The 4,855-nt window shown below is 63.8% G+C and overlaps 1 long non-coding RNA gene across 1 annotated transcript; it reads left to right on the top strand.

The window, feature by feature from the left end:
• The first annotated feature begins 340 nt into the window (after positions 1-340).
• LOC112124448 lies at positions 341-2,029 on the top strand. The gene is made up of 3 exons (XR_002909639.1): positions 341-411; positions 920-1,081; positions 1,815-2,029. It is a non-coding gene; the product is annotated as an uncharacterized LOC112124448 (long non-coding RNA).
• Positions 2,030-4,855: the final 2,826 nt, after the last annotated feature.

The following is a 4,855-nucleotide window of genomic DNA, read 5'->3' as shown; positions in this document are numbered from 1 at the left end:
GGGGGGGGGGGGAGACTAGAGTGATGTGTGCAATCCGGTGAGTTGCAGTGCCATGATCACACCTCTCGGAGCTGAGCGCCCTGTGGGACCTCCTGCCTCCCAGCCTGGACCTGGGTGGGTTGCAGGCGGTGCCCTGCAGGGATCCAATAGGGGGCGCTGGTGCATGGCTCAGGCCGGCACCGATCCTGCCCCTCAAGGCAGCGCGGTGACGGTCTCTGCGCCAGGTGATCTATGTCTCTCTCCCCCCCAGTCCATCCCGCTCATCAGCCGGGGCCGCTGGCTGGTCAGGGCGGGGGAGTTCTCCCAGGTCCTCATCCAGGAGGTGAGTGTGGGGTACAGACCCCGCCTGAGCACCAAGCCCATCCACCTGCACCTCCTCAGCGACCTGCTGCTGTTGTCCCGCCGGAGGGAGTAAGTCTGTGGGGCGCCCGGGCTCTCCCCTCTGCACCCTGGGGGCCTTGCTGCCCTGGCCAAGGCACCGAAACCTCCCGGGTGGGGGGTGCATCAACCTGCTGCTCCCGTGCCCACCGCGTGGCAGGGTGCCTGCCTGCCATTCCCCTCCAGTGTCCTGCTGGATCCGGCTGGCAGGGAGAGCCATCGGGGGGGTGCATTGTCTCCAGCCCTAGGAGAAGGAGCGGGCAGTGGGGCGGGGTGGGATGGGTATGGTGGCAGTGCCCCCATATCCTAGAATCCTAGAATATCAGGGTTGGAAGGGACCTCAGGAGGTATCTAGTCCACCCCCTGCTCAAAGCTCTCTCGAGGGGGAAAGCTGGAAGTCCCAGGTGGGGATGCCCCGTCTGTGGGTACAGGATCTCGTGGCCTATTGCGGGAAGCCAGGAGCTGGGCGTTCGGGGGCGGGGGACGGACTCCGTCTCCCGGCTCCACCCCACGAACCCCACCCCTCATGCTTCCCCCGCAGCGACGGCAGGTTTTCCGTCAAGGATTACGCCCAGACCTGCCACGTCAGAGCGGAGCTCCTCAGAGCCAAGCCACTGGGGCTCCCCGACACGGCCTTCCTCCTGTGCCTCTCCCACAACCACCGCGGGGCCAGCGCCGAATTCATCATCAAAGCAGCCAGCGAGTGAGTGCAGTGCTCCCACTCGGGGAGACTGGCTGTGGGTGGCGGGCTGGGAGGTGGGTTCCTTGGCTGGCTTCGGGTGGCCGTGTGGGGCTGCTGCAGACCCAAAGCCGTGCTGGGCTTGCCAAGAGGGCACCATTGGGTAGGAAGGGGGTTCGGCAGGAGATGTGCCAAGCCGTAAGTTGCTAGCAACTGAACATCTGGGGAGTGTCGTAGCCTGGTTTCTCCACGTGCCGCTTTGGGGATCTTGGTGGAGGCCTCGAGGGGAAGGTGCAAGGGCTCGCAGACCCTCTCCCTGGCGAGACGGCTCTGGGTGTGGGGGGGGGGGCTGGGAGCAGCCGGCTTGGTGGGGAGGAAGGTACGTACCTGCCGCCCTAGGTGCAGCGTGAGGGAAACACGCAGCCAGAGCGCACAGGTGGGGACCGTGGCAAGGACCTGCCAACCCAGGCCCTCCATCCCCTGGGGGTACCTGGGAAAACAGGAGCCCTGCAGTGTGTCCTGAGGCCAGTGCATCCAGCTCTGACAGACCCCACAAATGTCCCACCCCCAGCCCCCTCTTGTGAGATCTCAGGGGCCATGAACTGGTGGTGGGAGGTGTGGTGGGGTCTGAGTGGGCCACAGGCAGGAGGAAGAGGAGGATGGCGCTAGGGGAGGGAGACAGTAGGAATGCCCAGCCCTAGGGGTGTGGATTACGGGGGCTTGGCGTGTGACCCCTCTTCTGTCTGACCTCTCCTAGGGCCCAGAGGCAGGAGTGGATCTCGCTGATAACCAGCCAGGCGTCCCCTCGGCCTGCGGGTGTGATCAAAGCCCTGAGAGATGCCTGCGATGGTCTCTGACTCGCTCACCGGGGCCCAGGCCAGCTGGACTCCATGCTTGGCCTTTCCTCTTCCCGTCCCTGGCTGCTCTCCCAGAGGACGACCTCCCGCGAGCTGCACAAGGGGGTCTGCAGCCCCTCACCTCTTTGGAGCCCTGTCCGGGGCCAGCTGTTCTTCACGGGCCTGGGAGCTCGGCTAGGGGACCTGCTGCACCAGACTCAGCGGTGGGGCGGGGAGAGGCGGTGCACAGGGTGGCAAGCTGCTCTCTCTGAAAGCCATACGCTCCTAGAAGCAAGGCAGGGCTGGGGTCGGGAGCCGATCTCTGTGTGCTGGTGTGTTTCTGGGGGATCTGCCCAAGTGGGGTCCCCCGACAGGCCCCGGTGAGGGGAGTACCGATTCCCAGCTAGGTGCCCAAGGAGCGCCGAGCCTTGACGTGCGTCAGGCCAGTAGAGTGTTCTGGGGGATGAGACCCTTTGCCAAGAAACCCTTTGGAAACCAGCCCGGGGTCTGAGCCAGAAGCCGGGCTCTGGCCCTCGCCCTGTGGGGGAGCCAGTGGGAAACACGAGATGGTAGCAAGTACTAAGTGCTTGTGTCTGTCAAGCGAGTTCCGGGCTTCTCCATGAAATCTCCGGTTCTTGTGTTACACGGGCTCTTTGATCTGACTGTAACAGCCCTTGAGAAGCCAAAAGCTCCCCAAATCGCCCAGCCAAGGGGAGGCTGCTGCCCTCTGCCTCTTTGGGGGGAGGGGTGTCCCCTCCATGTGCCTATTGCAGAGGACACGATCCTGCGGAGGGGGCTCGGGGAGAGCTGGTCTCTCCATTGATATAGCTGCCTGGCAGGATATTCGCGCTTCGGTCACTGAACGTCCCCTTTCCCTTTGGTTTATTTTTGCAAACGGCGCTTGTAGGTTCCCCCCCCCAACTCAGGCTCATTTGGAATTGCGGGGGGGGGGGCGGGGGAAGAGCGGTGGGAGGGGGGTGATTCCCACGGAGGCCCTGCTGGCTGGCCCAAGCAGTGTCTTGGGTCCTGGTCTGCATGGGGCCATGGTGTGGGTTGGTGCTATTGGCACTAACCCCAGAGGCAGCTATGCAAAAAGCCCCGGCCATGTTCCCGGCCTGGATTGATCCAGGACAGGGGGGCTCTGGAGCAGGCCCACTCCAGGGGGCTTGCTCCAGAAGCACCGAGACCTGACGCGTGGGTCCAGCTCTCTGCACTTCGGGGTGGTGGTTGGGGGATTTTCATTAGCTGTGGTTCTAAATGGGGCTCCCGGGAGGAGCAGCTGAGGGTACGAGCCACCTGTCTGATGTCTCCTGCCTGGCCTCGGCCCTGCTGGCCTTAGTGGGGGCTGGCTCTCCAAGCTGATCTCCCCCCCCAGCTCGGCCGGGTGTCGGTGCCCCTCAGCCCCCGCAGGGCCGGGAAGCGAGAGGTGTCGTCTGCATCTCCCCACCAGCTGGGCAATTAGCAGATCCTGGGGGATGTTTGTTGGCCCAGCTGGGCAGGAAGTGCCTGGCTGGAGAACTGCAGGGGGCCACTGCTCAGAGATGGGTCGGGAGGGCTGGTGGCTGGGGATGGAAGACTGAAGGAGGCTGGGGTGCTGTCCCCCTGCAAGGCCCCACACATCACAGCTACGCTGAGTGGTCGATCCGGGCGCCACTGACGGAAGAGAAGGTGCTTGGCTGGGGGGTGTTAGCTGGGGAGGGGTCTCGATCCAGACCTTGGGGCCTGCTGCCCAGCCTCTGGTGGAGGGGTGGAGGTCTCAACCCCTCCGAGTCCAGCTGTGCCCTGCGTGTGGGGCAGCTCTCCTGGGATCGCTAGGGAGGCAAGGGGCGCTGTGTCTGACCCTGGCATAAGGGAGAGGGCCCAGCTGGGCTCTAGCCACGCGCGGTGTCTGAGGGGCTCACGCTTGTCAAAGTCTCTTGTTCTGAAATAAATCTTGACCTTGTCTTAAGGACCCGCCCTGCTCTTGTGTCTGCGGCAGCGTCCTTCCGAGGGGGACACGACCCCTTAACCTGCAGGCCGCCAGGCCACGCGTTTCCAGCAAAACTTGATTTAAAACAAGGCACCAAGGGCCAAGCTTTGGCCATGGGCTGGTCTGTAGCTGCTGATTCTCTCCCCCTGCTGGGACCAGCAACGGCATCTGCATGAAAAATGAGATTCTGGCAGGTGGAGGGTTAGCTACTCCAACAACTCATCCCTGGGGACTGGCGAATGACTGAGGCTTTCTCCGCGGTGCCTTACCTGCTCCTCCAGGTAAGAACTAAACCAGGGATCGGCAACCTTTGGCACACGCTGGAAGCGGCGGCCATCGCATCCCTCGGCCAGCGCCGCTTCCCGCAGCCCCCATTGGCTTGGAGCCGAGAACTGTGGCCAGTGGGAGCCGCGATCAGCCGAACCTGTGGACGCGGCAGGTAAACAAACTGGCCCGGCCCGCCAGGGGGCTTACCCTGGCGAGCCGTGTGCCAAAGGTTGCCAACCCCTGGACTAAGCTGAGCTTCCAGAACCTAGAGTCTGAGTGTGTCTCTTCCCCCTTCCTCGTCCCTCCCTCCCCAAATGCCTTGGCTTAGAGGAAGCGCCCTTCTTGAGGGGCGCGAGGCTGGGACTGGAGATGGGGTCACATCCTGACTCCGCCACAGCCTCTCGGAGCCCTTGGGCAAGTCACTTAGTCACTCTGGGCCTCACTGTCCCTCAGCTGGAAGTGACCATCCCTGTGTGGTTAGACTGTAAGCGCCTTGGGGCAGGGACTCTTAAGCCAGCGCGTCTCTCGCTCTGTATGTACAGCGCCAAGCAGGGCCGGTGCAAGGAAGTTTCGTGCACTAGGCGAAACTTCCACCTTGTGCCCCCCCCCCACGGCAGCTCCCCCCGCGGCAGCTCCCCACCCCAGCTCGCCTCTGCTCCGCCTCCTCCCTAAGCACGCTGCCCCCACTCTAATTCTCCTCCCCTCCCAGGCTTGCGGCGCCAAACA

This window comes from Terrapene carolina, unplaced genomic scaffold (genome assembly GCF_002925995.2).
Source record: "Terrapene carolina triunguis isolate 2854851 unplaced genomic scaffold, T_m_triunguis-2.0 Scaffold24367, whole genome shotgun sequence".
Classification (NCBI taxonomy): Eukaryota; Metazoa; Chordata; order Testudines; family Emydidae; genus Terrapene; species Terrapene triunguis.
Note: the sequence above shows the minus strand (reverse complement) of the source record. Positions and strands in the feature narration are given on the sequence as shown.